Raw genomic sequence first — 17,395 nt, 5'->3', positions numbered from 1 at the left:
ATCCGGACATGATTGAAAGTCCGAAGCACCTGACCTGGGCTTTGAGTGTTAGAACTCGAGCCGGGGGAAGGATTCGATTGAGCACGGGAGGAAAAAAGTAAAAGCCTTGACCCTTTATAAAGAGGGTGAATATCAAGCGTCCACCTCGTGGCCATTTGGGACTTGCCTAAAATCTAGTAGTCCTAGGCGCAGTTGGGTTACCCACGACCGTATTGATGAGAATCCCGTAATAAGGGGGACATGATCTTTGCTCTGACAAGACGTGTCAAGAAACTGCCTCGCGTTATGTGCGGGGCTAGTTAAAGAAAAATGGTTCGAATAATCACCAAGCCATGGCATGATGTCATGTTGCCAAAACGTGTCAGCAGATTAGATTTGTGGAAATATTATTCTCTCTATGGTGGTATGTGGAACTTATTTTGCAGGGTCGGACACCATCCTTTTATTCGAACTCTTCTGTGGTGTATCCGGAGGAGGAACCCGCCTTGCAACGCCGAAGACAATACTGCGCGCCGGACTCATCGTCATTGAAGCTTGGTTCAGGGGCTACTGAGGGAGTCCTGGATTAGGGGGTATCCGGACAGCCGGATTATATCCTTTGGCCGAACTATTGGACTATGAAGATACAAGATTAAAGACTTCGTCTCGTGTCCGGATGGGACTCTACTTGGCGTGGAAGGCAAGCTAGGCAGTACGGATATGGATATCTCCTCCTTTGTAACCGACCTTGTGTAACCCTAGCCCCCTCCGGTGTCTATATAAACCAGAGGGTTTTAGTCCGTAGGACAACATACAATCATACCATAGGCTAGCTTCTAGGGTTTAGCCTCTCCGATCTCGTGGTAGATCAACTCTTGTAATACTCATATCATCAAGAATAAATCAAGCAGGACATAGGGTTTTACCTCCATCAAGAGGGTCCGAACCTAGGTAAAACATTGTGTCCCCTGCCTCCTATTACCATCCGCCTTAGACGCACAGTTCGGGACCCCCTACCCGAGATCCGCCGGTTTTGACACCGACAACGACGCTATGACCGGAGGTGTAAACTATGGAGGGGGCACCACACACGGCTAAGAGAACAATTGATGTGCCTTTGGGGTGCCCCCACCCCCATATATAAAGGAGGGGAGGAGGAGGCGGCTGGCCTAGAGGGGGCGCGCCAAGGGGGGAGTCCTACTAGGACTCCTAGTCCTAGTAGGATTCGGTCCCCCCCTTTTCTTTTCTTCACCGGAGGGAAAAGGAAGGAGATGGAGAAGGAAAGGGAGGCGCTGCCCCCTCCCATAGTCCAATTCGGACTGCCATGGGGGCGACGGCCACCCTTCCTCTCTCTCCACTAAGGCACATGTAGGCCCATTAATTCCCCCGGGGGGGTCCGATAACCCCTCGGTACTACGGTAAATACCCGAATCATTCGGAACCATTCCGATGTCCGGATACTACCTTCTAATATATGAATATTTACCTCTCGACCATTTCGAGACTCCTCGTCATACCCGTGATCTCACCCGGGACTCCGAACAAACTTTGGTCACCAAAACACACAACTCATAATACCAATCGTCATCAAACATTAAGCGTGCGGACCCTACGGGTTCGAGAACTATGTAGACATAACTGAGACACATCTCCGGTCAATAACCAATAGTGGAACCTGGATGCTCATATTGGTTCCTACATATTCTACGAAGATCTTTATCGGTCAAACCGCAATAGCAACATACGTTATTCCCTTTGTCATCAGTACGTTACTTGCCCGAGATTCGATCATCGGTATCATCATACCTAGTTCAATATCGTTACCGGCAAGTCTCTTTACTCGTTCTGTAATACATCATCCCACAACTAACTCATTAGTCACATTGCTTGCAAGGCTTTTAGTGATGTGCATTACCGAGAGGGCCTAGAGATACCTCTCCGATACTCGGAGTGACAAATCCCAATCTTGATCTATGCCAACACAACAAACACCTTCGGAGGCACCTGTAGAGCATCTTTATAATCGCCCAGTTACATTGGGACGTCTGATAGCACACAAGGTGTTCCTCCGGTATTCGGGAGTTGCGTAATCTCATAATCAGAGGAATATGTATAAGTCTTGAAGAAAGCAATAGCAATAAAACTTAACGACCATTATTCTAAGCTAAGGGATGGGTCTTGTCCATCACGTCATTCTCTAATGATGTGATCCCGTTCATCAAATGACAACACATGTCTATGATTAGGAAACTTAACCATCTTTGATTAATGAGGTAGTCAAGTAGAGGCATACTAGGGACACTCTGTTTTGTCTATGTATTCACACATGCACTAAGTTTCCGGTTAATACAATTCTAGCATGAATAATAAACATTTATCATGATATAAGGAAATATAAATAACAACTTTATTATTGCCTCTAGGGCATATTTCCTTCACTCATCTCATGTGATGATCGGACATGGGTTGGTGAATTTGGATCGTGTTACACTCGGACAACCGGAGGGATGTTGATTTGAGTGGGAGTTCTTAGGTAATATGATTAATTGAACTCATCATGAACAGTAGTCTAAGTTGTCTCTGCAAATTTATGTTGTAGATCAATGGCTCATGCAGTAGCTCCCTTGTATTTCAGTGAGTTCCTAGAGAAAGCTAAGCCGAAAGATGACGGAAGAAACTTTGTAGAATTGGCCTGTAATCTGAGGATTATCCTCATGGCTGCCCAAAAATCTGATGTCCTTGATGCACTGCTTGGTGCGCCATCCCCTCCAGCGACTGTGGACGTTGTGAACGCCTGGCAGTCGCGTGTTGATGACTACTCAATAGTTTAGGGCGCTAGGCTGTATGGCTTAGAGCCGGGACTTCAAAGGCGTTTTGAACGTTGATGTCTGCTAGAACTACGTCGGTATTTCCCCAAAGAGGAAGGGATGATGCAGCACATCAACGGTAGGTATTTCCCTCAGTGATGAGACCAAGCTTATCGAACCAGTAGGAGAACCACGCAACACTACGTGAACGACACCTGCACACAAATAACAAATACTCGCAATCCGACGTATTAAAGGGGTTGTCAATCCCTTTCGGGTAACGGCGCCAGAAATTGGCAAACGGACATGAGAAAGTTGTAATAAGTTGATAGATTGAACGCCAAGTAAAATAAAGTGCAGCAAGGTATTTTTTATATTTTTGGTTTAATAGATATGAAAATAAAAGCAAATAAAAATAGATTGCAAAGGCAAATATAATAAAGAAGAGACCTGGGGGCTGTAGGTTTCACTAGTGGCTGCTCTCGAGAAAAATACCAAACGGTGGGTAAACGTATTACTGTTGGGCAATTGATAGAACTGCAAATAATCATGACGATATCCCGGCAAAGATCATTATATAGGCAACACGTCCAAGATTAGTAGACCGACTCCTACCTGCATCTACTACTACTACTACTCCACACATCGACCGCTATCCAGCATGCATCTAGAGTATTAAGTTCAAGGAGAAATGGAGTAATGTAATAAGAATGATGACATGGTGTAGACAAGATCTATTTATGTAGAAATATACCCCATCTTGTTATCCTTAATAGCAATGATACATATGTGTCGGTTCCCCTTCTGTCACTGGGATCAAGCACCGTAAGATCGAACCAATCACAAAGCACCTCTTCCCATTGCATGATAAATAGATCAAGTTGGCCAAACAAAACCCAAATATCGGATAAGAAAAAAGAGGCTATAAGCAATCATGCATATAATAGATCAAAGAAGACTCAAATAACTTTCATGGAAAAAAAGGGATAGATCTGATCATAAACTCAAAGTTCATTGGATCCCAACAAACACACTGCAAAAAGAGTTACATCATATGGATCGCCAAGAGACCATTGTATTGAGAATCAAATGAGAGAGAAGAAACCATCTAGCTACAAACTACGAACCCGTAGGTCTACAAAAGACTACTCACGCATCATCGAGAGGCACCAATGGACATGATTAACCCCTCCGTGATGGTGTCTAGATTGGATCTGGGCCTCCAGGCACGCCCTGGTGGGTTGTGCTCCCCTCGGAGCACCCACCCCAGATGCTTTTCCGGCCCACTGGATGTCTACTGGTCCAAAAAATCTAGAAAAAGTTTCGTTGCGTTTGGACTCCATTTGATATTGATTTCACGTGATGCAAAAAACATGCAGAAAACAGCAACTGGCACTTGGCACTATGTCAATAGGTTAGTACCAAAAATGATATAAAATGACTATAAAATGATTGTAAAACGTCCAAGAATGATAATATAACAACATGGAACAATCAAAAATTGTAGATACGTTGGAGACATATCAACATCCCCAAGCTTAATTCCTGTTTGTCCCCGAGTAGGTAAATGATAAAAGCAAAATTATTGATGTGGAATCCTGCCTAACATGCTCATCCCATATTGTTTTCTTTATAACATGGACATTTGGACTTTTATATGGTTCAAAGCAATTGTCTATTTTTTACATGAGTCTTAAATACTCAATCATATCAACAAGCAACCATGTCTTTCAAAATTTCAACACTAAAATAAGTTATCCCTAGCCCATCATGCTCAATCATTAATCCATTCATGAAACACACTCGCATATTAGCTACACCCAATGCTCAAGTACGGTCATAGTGCGCCCTAGTTGGTGCTTTGTAAGAGAAGACGGAGACTCAAATTAAAAATAAAAATTGCATAAAGTAAAAGAAAGGCCCTTCGCAGAGGGAAGTAGGGATTTGTAGAGGTACCAGAGCTCAAAGCGAAAAAACATAAAGATAAAAACATTTTGGGAGGCATGCTTTTCCTGTCAATGAGAACGATCGAGTAGTTCCCAATACTTTCCATTCTAGATATATATAGGAGGTTCCCAAACATAAATTAAATTTTATTCCTTTTTCAACCATACTTTCACTTTCCATGGCTAGCCGTATCCACGGGTGCCTTCCATACCAACACTTTCCAAGGAATTTATTATTTGACAACATAAAGTAAATTCATTTATCATTTCGGGACTGAGCATCCCTAATACCTTTGCCTTTCTCTCGTGCAATGACAAGTGAATAAACACTCATCGTGAGAATAACATATCTGGCATGGAAATATATTAGCCACGCCCTACCGATTCATGAGCTGTACGAGCACACAAAAGAGAAATTTATTTTGAAAATTAGAGATGGCGCATACAAATTTGCTTAGAACGGCAAAAGAATACCGCATATAGGTAGGTATGGTGGACTCATGTGGCAAAACTGGTTTAAAGGATTTTGGATGCACAAGTAGTGATCATACTTAGTGCAAAATGAAGGCTAGCAAAAGATTGAGAAGCGACCAACCAAGAAACGAATAATCTCATAAGAGAGCATTAAGCATAATTAACACCGAATAATGCACCAAAAGTAGGACGTAATTTCATTTCATAACTATTGACTTTCGTGCTTGCATAGGGAATCACAAAGCTTAACACCAATATTCTTACTAAAGCATAATTACTCATCAACAAGACTCACATATCACATCATCATATCTCAAAACTATTACAAAGAATCAAGTTTATTTTGTCCAATGATCTTAATGAAAGTTTTTATTATATCCTTCTTGGGTATCTATCACTTTGGAACTAATTTTCATATGTTGCTTTTGATAGCTCAAACAAATATAAGTGAAGATCATGAGCATGATATTTATTTCTCTCAAATTAATTTAAGTGAAGTAAGATATAATTTCTTAATTTTTTTAATAAATATCAAATAAATCTAAGTGAAGCATGAGAGCATTTCTTCAAAAATACTAAAGCACACCATGCTCAAAAAGATATAAGTGAAGCACTAGAGCAATTCCATAGCTCATAAAGATTTAAGTGAAGCATAGAGAGCAATTCTAACAAGTCATGGCATAATTTTGGCTCTCTCAAATAGGTGTGTCCAGCAAGGATTCAAGACTTAAAACAAAAGGCAAAACAAGCAAAGACTCATATCATACAAGACGCTCCAAGCAAAACTCATAGCATGTGACAAATAAAAATATAGCTTCGAGTAAAATACCGATGGTCGTTAGAAGAAAGAGGGGATGCCACTCGGGCATCCCCAAGCTTAGTTGCTTGCTTCTCTGTGGATAATAGCTTGGGATGCCATGGGAATTCCCAAGCTTAGGCTCTTCTTACTCCTTATTCCGTCATCCATCGTAACATCACCCAAAACTTGAAAACTTCAATAACACAAAACTCAACAAAACCTTCATGGGATCCGTTAGTATAAGAAAACAAATCACTACTATAATTACTGTTGCAAACCCATTCATATTTTATTATTGCATTATATCTACTGTATTCCAACTTTTCTATGGCAAAAAATCTTCAAATAAAACCATAGAATCATCGAAACAAGCACACAACGAAAAGAAAACAGAATCTGTCAAAAACAGAATAGTCTGCAGAAATCTGGATATTTCAAATACTTCTGTAACTCCAAAAATTCTGAAAAGTTAGGACCACATGAAAAATTTGTATGTTAATCTTGTGGAAAAATAATTGGTATTTTATCACACACCTATTAAAAATGAGAATTATTTTTGTGAAAGCAAAAGTCTCTGTTTTTCAGCAAGATCAAATCAAGTATCACCCAACATGATCCTAAAGGCTTTACTTGGCACAAACACTAATTAGAACACAAAAAACACAATCATAACAGTAGCGTAATTGTGCAAACACTCAAGAAAGAAAGCAAAAGACAAAAATAAATTTTATTCATTGGGTTGCCTCCCAACAAGCGTTATCGTTTTACGCCCCTAGCTAGGCATGAAGCAAGGATCTAAGTATTGCCATCTTTGTTTTCCAACTCTTCAATCAAACACTTAGGACTTTTCAGAGATTTAGCATATAAATTTTCAATGACAATACTACTAGGAATAAGTTTAAAGAATTCATTCTTGCCCAAAGGATCTCTTATAACTTCAACAAAATCAGGGTGAATATTAATCATCTTAACATCCTCTTTACTGTTATTACTAGAAGTTGCACCCTTGTTCTTAGTAACTTGAGTAATCTTCTCAATCTTTACGAGAGTTTTTTCAATAGTTTTAGCAGAAGCAAAAGCCGTGCTTAGATTACTAAAGATTTCTTCCAGTTTAACAATCCGAGACATGCTTTCTTCAATTCTTTCATGAATTATGGTGCCCTTTTCTTTTAACAACTTATAAACTTCTCCCTCTTTTGACCCAATTTTAGTAGCAAAATTATGCATCTTTTTATCCAAGTTTTCAATATGCTCTTCAGTAAGCATTTTAATAGCATCTAATCTTTCCATAACATGCTCAAGAGTCAAAGTTGTTTCATTAATCATAAGAGGTGGTGAGCCTACTAAATTTCCCATAGCATTAAAAGCATCAAGAGAGGGACACGTCAAGAAATTTCCACCAGTAATCATATCAAGGACGAATCTATACCAAGTGGTGATGCCCACATAAAAACAACGAAGAAGAACAACGATAGATTGCTTACGGATAGATCTATTATGAGCATTGCAAATCCTATACCAAGCATCTTTTAAATTCTCTCACCCCTTTGTTTAAAGTTGAGAACCTTGTTCTCAGAAGTGCATGCAATAGAGGAAGAACTATCCATAATGACAAAAGTAGCAGACAAGATTGCACACAAAAACAGACCCGGCAAGAAAATGGCAAATGAAAAAGAGGGCGAATGAAACAGCAATTTTTTGTGAAGTGGGGGAAAGGAAAACGAGAGGCAAATGGAAAATAATGTAAATTGCGAGAAGATGATATTTGTGATTACGAACCTGGTAGATGTTGATGATGTTTCCCCGGCAACGGCGCCAGATATTCCTTTTGATGTCTGCTATAACTACGTCGGCATTTCCCCAAAGAGGAAGGGATGATGCAACACAGCGATCGTAGGTATTTCCCTCGGTGATGAGACCAATGTTATCTAACAAGTAGGAGAACCACGCAACACTACGTGAATGGCACTTGCAGACAAACAACAAATACTCGCAACCCGACATATTAAAGGGGTTGTCAATCCCTTTCGGGTAACGACGCCAGAAATTGGCAAACCAACGTGATAAAGTTGTAATAAGTTGATAGGTTGAACGCCAAGTAAAATAAAGTGTAGAAAGGTATTTTTTATTTTTGGTTTAATATATCTGAAAATAAAAGCAAATAAAAATAGATTGCAAAGGCAAATATAATAAAGAAGAGACCCGGGGGCCGTAGGTTTCACTAGTGGCTTCTCTCGAGAAAAATAGGAAACTGTGGGTAAACGAATTACTGTTGGTGAAAGATCGAGGATGTCGCCTAGAGGGGGGTGAATAGGCATTTTAAAATAATTACGGTTTAGGCTTGAACAAATACGGAATAAACCTAGCGGTTAATTTGCCAAGCATAAAACCTAAAACAACTAGGCTCACCTATGTGCACGAACAACTTAAGCTAAGCAAGATAAGCAACTATGTGATAGCGAGATATATGACAAGAAACAATATGGCTATCACAAAGTAAAGTGCATATGTAAAGGGGCTTGGGTAAGAGATAACTGAGGCACGCGGAGACGACGATGTATCCCGAAGTTCACACCCTTGCGGATGCTAATATCCGTTTGCAGCGGTGTGGAGGCACAATGCTCCCCAAGAATCCACTAGGGCCACCGTAATCTCCTCACGCCCTCGCACAATGCAAGATGTCGTGATTCCACTAAGGGACCCTTGAGGGCGGTTACCGAACCCGTACAAATGGTAACCCTTGGGGGCGGTTACCGAACCCGTACACTTTGGCAACCCTTGGGGGCAGTCACCGGAACCCGTCAAATTGCTCGGGGCGATCTCCACAACCTAATTGGAGACCCCAACGCTTGCCCGGAGCTTTACACCACAATGATTGAGCTCCAAACACCACAAAGGTTGGGGTTAACTCCCCAACGACACCATGAAGCTTCACCACAATGGAATATGGCTCCAAGGTGACCTCAACCGTCTAGGGCGCCCAAGCACCCAAGAGGAACAAGCTCAAGGGTACCAAGCACCCAAGAGTAATAAGCTTCTCAACTTGTAACTTCCACGTATCACCGTGGAGAACTCAAACCGATGCACCAAATGCAATGGCAAGGGCACACAGAGTGCCCAAGTCCTTCTCTCTGAAATCTCACCAATGCAACTAATGCTAGGGAGGAAAATGAGCGGAAGAACAAGAAGGAGAACACGAGCAACTCCAAGATCTAGATCCAAGGGGTTCCCTTCACATAGAGGAGAAAGTGATTGGTGGAAATGTGGATCTAGATCTCCTCTCTCTTTTCCCTCAAAAACTAGCAAGAATCCATGGAGGGATTGAGAGTTAGAAAGCTCGAAGAAGGTCAACAATGGGGGAAGAACACGAGCTCAAGAGATAAGGTTGAATGGGGAAGAAGACCCCCTTTTATAGCAGCTCCGGAATCCAACCGTTATGTGCTCTGTCCGCGTACGAGCGGTACTACCGCCCGGGCGGTAGAACACGAAGAGTGGAGCGAAACAGAGTGCGAGGCAGAGCCGTATGAGTGGCACTACCACTGGAGCCAACGGTACTACCGTTGGCCGTAGCGGTTCTGCCGCTTGGCCCAACGGTACTACCGCTGGGACCGCGCACAGCGCCTACCACGAGCACAGGGAGAATGAATGGGGAGGAGGGCCATTGAGCGGCACTAGGGGCGGTGGTAGCCGCGGTACTACCGCACATGAGCGGTACTACCGCTTCTACTGCCGCTGAACCTGACACGAGAAAACCACGTCTCGAGTCGAGGCGGTACCAGCGCGGAACCGGAGCCGTACTACCGCTTATGGCCATGGACGGTACTACCGCTGTGGGACAGCGGTACTACCATTTGTGGCGATAAGTGGTACTGCCGCTCCGGCCCAGTGGTACTACCACTGGCGCCATCCTTATGCCAGTTCCACGGAAGCAAGTATACTCCACAGAAAACCAGAACTGCCATAACTTCTGCATAAGAGCTCCGAATTGAGCAAACTCAAGCTTGTTGGATACAAGACGAAGAGTAGCATCAAAACAACGGAGGCAGGGAGTTTTGCCTAATTGAGCAAACTCAAGCTTGTTGGATACAAAACTCAAGCTTGTTGGTTATAGTAAGAAGAGGCAGGGGAGGTATGCCTAACAAATAGAGGAGTGAAACCTCCAACCGAGAAGAACCGGCAAAACCTCCAACATCGAAAACATCATAGAAGATGCATGTGAACTCCATTTTCGATGAACTCAAGCTTGTCATCAAGATGACCATAAGCTCTAAGACTCACAAAGAGAACCAAACAAGAACCAAGAAATATGATGCAAGGATGCAATGGTTTGAGCTCTCTACGAACGATACGATCAAGCTACTCATCGAGAGCCCCCCTTGATAGTACGACAATCGATCCTATAACCCGGTCTCCTAACCACCACTATGAGACCGGTAAAATAGAAAACCTATCAAGGGCAAACCTTTGTCTTGCACATAGTCCACTTGAGCTAGATGATGACGATCTTGACTTCCTCAAGTTGGATCACCTTTCTTCATTGTGTTGGCTCGATGAAGACTAGTTGATTGCTCCCCCATACTCCATTATGGGTGAGCCACTCTTCGGCACATCTTCATAAATCCATTGTTACCATAATGGACGGCAAGCTTCAAGAATTTGATCTCTTCGTGATGCTCCACTTGAACTTGCACATCGCAACCTAACCCCACAAAGAACTCTCACGAAAACCATGCATTAGCAAACAAAGCGTAATGGACAATGCTTACCATACCATGGGATCACTTGATCCCTCAATACATCTTGTATGCTTTCTGTGTTGATCAACTTGATTCATTCTTGACTTAATCTTGATCAACCTTGAATCTTTCCAATTCTCTTCATTTGGATGATATCTTGAAGGTAGACATGAATAATCACACAATCTTCTTCTTCAAGACATGCTTGCAATAAGCTCAACACTCACATGACCAATCTTTGGATAATTCCTTGAATAGCACCTTGGTCGACACCAACTCTCCTTGAAACCAACACATGTACTCCAAGAAACACACCGCAACAAACTCTTTTCTTGGAGTACATTGGATCCCAACAAACACACCGCAAAAAGAGTTACATCATATGGATCTCCAAGAGACCATTGTATTGAGAATCAAACAAGAGAGAGGAAGCCATCTAGCTAGTAACTATGGACTCGTAGTTCTACAAAAGACTACTCACGCATCATCGGAGAGGCTCCAATGGACATGATGAACCCCTCTGTGATGGTGTCTAGATTGGATTTGGTGGTTCTGAAACTTGCGGCGGCTGGAATTGATTTTTGTCAACTCCCCTAGGGTTTCTGGAATATTGGGGTATTTACAGAGTAAAGAGGTGGTTCGGGAGGCAACCGAGGTGGGCACAACCCACCAGGGCATGCCTGGGCCTCCAGGCGCGCCCTGGTGGGTTGTGCTCCCCTCGGAGCACCCCCTAGGTGCTTCTCCGGTCCACTGGATGTCTTCTGGTCCAAAAGAATCCATGAAAAGTTTCGCTGCATTTGGACTCCGTTTGATATTGATTTCATGTGATGTAAAAAACATGCAAAAAACATCAACTAGCACTTGGCACCATGTCAATAGGTTAGTAACAAAAATGATATAAAATGACTATAAAATGATTGTAAAGCATCCAAGAATGATAATATAACAGCATGGAACAATCAAAAATTACAGATACGTTGGAGACGTATCAAACGTCATGGAGCATATGAGATGTTCCAGGAGTTGATGTTTATCTTTGAGAAGAATGCCTGGATCGAGAGGTATGAGACCTCCGATAAGTTATATGCCTGCAAGAGGGAGGAGAACGGGTGTGTTAGTGAGCACATACTCAGAATGTCTTGGTACTACAACCGTCTGGCCGAGTTGGGAGTTGAGCTCCCACCAGAGGTTGTCACTGACAGAGTTCTTCAATCGCTACCACCTAGCTACAATCGCTTTGTGTTGAACTATAATATGCAAGGGATGAACAAGTCAGTCTCTGTGCTTTTTGCAATGCTGAAAGTCGCTGAGTCAGACATCCAGAAGGAGCATCAAGTGTTGATGGTAAATAAACCCACTAGTTTCAAGAAGGGTAAGAGAAAGAAGGGAAACTTCAAGAACGGTGGCAAAGCAGTTGCTCCTCCTGTGAAGAAACCCAAGGATGGACCCAAGCCAGAGACTGAGTGCTTCTATTGCAAGGGAACTGGCCACTAGAAGCGGAACTGCCCCAAGTATCTGACCGACAATAAGGGGGCCAACATCAACAAAGGTATATATGATATACATGTTATTGATCTGTACCTTACCAACTCTCATTGTAATGTCTGGGTATTTGATACTAGTTCGGTTGCTCACATTTGCAATTCAAAGCAGGAACTACAGAATAGAAGGAGGCTGGTGAAGGACGAAATGATGATGCGCGTGGGAAATGGTTCCAAGGTTGATGTGATCGCCGTCGGCATGCTCGCTCTTCGATTATGATCGAGATTAGTGATGAACCTGAATAATTGTTATTTAGTGCCTGCGTTGAGCATGAACATTATATATGTATCTTGTTTAATATGAGACAATTACTCATTTAAATCAGAGAATAATGGTTGCTCTATTTATATGGGAAATATCTTTTATGTTCATGCACCCATTGCGAGGGGTTTATTCTTATTCAATATCGATAGTGATGATACACATGTTCGTAACATTGATGCCAAAAGATGTAGAGTTGATAATGATAGTACCACTTTCTTGTGGCACTACCGCTTAGGTCCTATTGGTGTAAAGTGCATGAAGACACTCCATGCTGAGGGACTTTTGGAGTCACTTGATTTTGAATCACTTCACACATGCGAACCATGCCTCATGGGCAAGATGACTAAGGCCCCGTTTTCTAGAAGAATGGAACGGGCAAGTGACTTGTTGGAAATCATACATACTGATGTGTGCGGTCTGATGAGTGTTGACGCGCTCGGTGGATATCATTACTTTCTGACCTTCACCGATGATTTAAGTAGATATGGGTATATTTACTTAATGAAGCACAAGTCTGAGACGTTTGAAAAGTTCAAGCAATTTCAGAGTGAAGTTGAGAATCATCGTAATAAGAAGATCAAATTCCTACGATCTGATTAAGGGGGAGAGTATCTGAGTTATGTATTTGGCAATCACTTAAAACAATGTGGAATTGTTTCACATTTGACACCACCTGGAACAGTACAACATAATGGTGTGTCCGAACGTCGTAATCGTACCTTATTGGATATGGTGCGTTCTATGATGTCTCTTGCCGATCTGCCACTATCATTTTGGGATTATGCGTTAGAGACAGCTACATTCACTTTAAATAGGGCACCATCTAAGTCCATGGAGACGACACCGTATGAACTGTGGTTTGGCAAGAAACCTAAGTTGTCATTTCTTAAGGTTTGGGCTGCGATTCTTATTCAAAAGGCTTCAGCCGGAAAAGTTTGAACCTAAAGTGGACAAATGCGTCTTCATAGGATACCCAAAAGAGACGGTTGGGTATACCTTCTATATCAGATCTGAAGGCAAAGTGTTTGTCACTAAGAACGGATCCTGTCTCGAGAAAGAGTTTCGCCCGAAAGAATTTAGTGGGAGGAAGATAGAACTTGGTGAGGTTGTTGAAGCTTTACTTCAACCAGAGAGTAGCGCAGCACAAAAAGGTGTTTCTGTGGGACCTACATCAGTTGAAGAGGAAGCTAATGATGATGATCATGAAACTTCAGATCAACTTACTATAAAACCTCGTAGGTCGACAAGGGTACGTATATCACCTGAATGGTATAGTTGTTGGGAAACGTAGTAATTTCAAAATTTTCCTATGCACACGCAATATCATGGTGATGCATAGCAACGAGAGGGGAGAGTATCGTCCATGTACCCTCGTAGACCATAAGCGGAAGCGTTATGAGAACGCGGTTGATGTAGTCATACGTCTTCATGATTCGACCGATCCAAGTACCGAAGGCACGACACCTCCGAGTTCAGCACACGTTCAGCTCGATGACGTCCCACGAACTCTGATCCAGCAGAGCTTCACAGGAGAGTTCCGTCAGCACAACGGTGTGATGATGGTGATGATGTTGCTACCAATGTAGGGCTTCGCCTAAGCACCGCTATGATATGATCGAGGTGGATTATGGTGGAGGGGGGCACCGCACATGGCTTGTAATAATCAACTTGTGTGTCTTTGGGTGCCCCCGCCCCCGTATATAAAGGAGGAAGGGGGAGGCCGGCCGGCCTTGGTGCGCCCCAAGGAGAGGAGGAATCCACCTCCTAGTAGGAGTAGGATTCATTCTTTCCTAGTCCTACTAGGAAGGGGGAAGGGGGAAGGAAAGAGAGGGAGAGGGAGAGGGAAAGAGGGGCCGCGCCCCCCTCCCCTAGTCCAATTCGGACTCCTCATGGGAGGGGGCGCGCCACCTCTTGGTCTGCAGCTCTCTCTCTCCCCTCAGGCCCACTAAGGCCCAATAGTTCCCCGGGGGGTTCCGGTAACCCCTCCGGCACTCCAGTTTTCTCCGAAACCATCCGGAACACTTCTGGTGTCCGAATATAGCCGTCAAATATATCAATCTTTACGTCTCGACCATTTCGAGACTCCTCGTCATGTCCCCGATCTCATCCGGGACTCTGAACTCCTTCGGTACATCAAAACACATAAACTCATAATACCGATCGTCACCAAACATTAAGCGTGCGGACCCTACGGGTTCGAGAACTATGTAGACATGATTGAGACTCGTCTCCGGTCAATAACCAATAGCGGAACCTGGATTCTCATATTGGTTCCTACACATTCTATGAAGATCTTTATCGGTCAAACCGCATAACAACATATGTTGTTCCCTTTGTCATCGGTATGTTACTTGCCCGAGATTCGATCGTGGGTATCCCCATACCTAGTTCAATCTCATTACCGGCAAGTCCCTTTACTCGTTCTATAATACATAATCCCACAATTAACTCATTAGTTACAATGCTTGCAAGGCTTATAGTGATGTGTATTACTGAGAAGGCCCAGAGATACCTCTCTGACAATCGGAGTGACAAATCCTAATCTCGATCTATGCCAACTCAACAAGTGCCATCGGAGACACCTGTAGAGCACCTTTATAATCACCCAATTTACGTTGTGACATTTGGTAGCACACAAAGTGTTCCTCCGGTACTCGGGAGTTGCATAATCTCATAGTCATAGGAACATGTATAAGTCATGAAGAAAGCAATAGCAACAAACTAAACGATCATCGTGCTAAGCTAACGGAATGGGTCAAGTCAATCACATCATTCTCTAATGATGTGATCCCGTTAATCAAATGACAACTCATGTCTATGGTTAGGAAACATAACCATCATTGATTCAACTAGCTAGTCAAGTAGAGGCAAACTAGTGACATTCTGTTTGTCTATGTATTCACACATGTACTAAGTTTCCGGTTAATACAATTCTAGCATGAATAATAAACATTTATCATGATATAAGGAAATATAAATAACAACTTTATTATTGCCACTAGGCATATTTCCTTCAATCTCCCACTTGCACTAGAGTCAATATTCTAGATTACACAGTAATGATTCTAACACCCATGGAGTCTTGGTGCTGATCATGTTTTGCTCGTGAGAGAGGCTTAGTCAACGGGTCTACAATATTCAGATCCGTATGTATCTTGCAAATCTCTATGTTTCCTTCCTTGACTTGATCGTGGATGGAATTGAAGCGTCTCTTGATGTGCTTGGTTCTTTTGTGAAATCTGGATTCCTTTGCCAAGGAAATTGCACCAGTATTGTCACAAAAGATTTTCATTGGACCCGATGCACTAGGTATGACACCTAGACCGGATATGAACTCTTTCATCCAGACTCCTTCATTTGCTGCTTCTGAAGCAGCTATGTACTCCGTTTCACACATAGATCCCGCCATGACACTTTTCTTAGAATTGCACCAACTGACAGCTCCACCGTTCAATAAAAATACGTATCTGGTTTGTGACTTAGAGTCATCCGGATCAGTGCCAAAGCTTGCATCGATGTAACCATTTACGATGAGCTCTTTGTCACCTCCATAAACGAGAAACATATCCTTAGTCTTTTCAGGTATTTCAGGATGTTCTTGACCGCTGTCTAGTGATCCACTCCTGGATTACTTTGGTACCTTCCTGCTAAACTAATAACAAGGCACACATCAGGTCTGGTACACAGCATTGCATGCATGATAGAGCCTATGGCTGAAGCATAGGGAACATCTTTCATTTTCTCTCTATCTTTTGCAGTGGTCGGGCATTGAGTCTGACTCAACTTCACACGTTGTAACAGAGGCAAGAACCCTTTCTTTGCTTGATCCATTTTGAACTTCTTCAAAACTTTATCAAGTTATGTGCTTTGTGAAAGTCCAATTAAGCGTCTTGATCTATCTCTATAGATCTTGATACCCAATATATAAGCAGCTTCACCGAGGTCTTTCATTGAAAAACTCTTGTTCAAGTATCCTTTTATGCTATCCATAAATTCTATATCATTTCCAATCAGCAATATGTCATCCACATATAATATTAGAAATGCTACAGAGCTCCCAATCACATTCTTGTAAATGCAGGCTTCTCTAAAAGTCTATATAAAACCATATGCTTTCATCACACTATCAAAACGTTTATTCCAACTGCGAGATGCTTGCACCAGTCCATAGATGGATCACTGGAGCTTGCACACTTTGTTAGCACCCTTTGGATTGATAAAACCTTCAGGTTGCATCATATACAACTCTTCTTCCAGAAATCCATTCAGGAATGCAGTCTTTACATCCATTTGCCAAATTTCATAATCATAAAATGCGGCAATTGCTAACATTATTCAGACGGACTTAAGCATCACTACGGGTGAGAAGATCTCATCGTAGTCAACTCCTTGAACTTGTCGAAATCCTTTCGCAATAAGTCAAGCTTTGTAGGCAGTAACATTACCGTCAGTGTTAGTCTTCTTCTTGAAGATCCATTTATTCTCGATGGCTTGCCGATCATCGGGCAAGTCAACCAAAGTCCACACTTTGTTCTCATACATGGATCCCATCTCATATTTCATGGCCTCAAGCCATTTTGCGGAATCTGGGCTCATCATCGCTTCCTCATAGTTTGTAGGTTCGTCATGGTCAAGTAACATGACTTCCAGAACAGGATTACCGTACCACTCTGGTGCGGATCTTACTATGGTTGACCTACGACGTTCGGTAGTAACTTGATCTGAAGTTACATGATCATCATCATTATCTTCCTCACTAATTGGTGTAGGAGTCACAGGAATAGATTTCTGTGATGAACTACTTTCTAATAAGGCAGCAGGTACAGTTACCTCATCAAGTTCTACATA

Source organism: Triticum urartu, chromosome 2A (assembly GCF_056163025.1).
Source record: "Triticum urartu cultivar PI428250 chromosome 2A, HENAU_Tu73, whole genome shotgun sequence".
Classification (NCBI taxonomy): domain Eukaryota; kingdom Viridiplantae; phylum Streptophyta; class Magnoliopsida; order Poales; family Poaceae; genus Triticum; species Triticum urartu.
The sequence above is the reverse complement of the archived record's forward strand: the minus strand, read 5'-3'. Positions refer to the sequence as shown.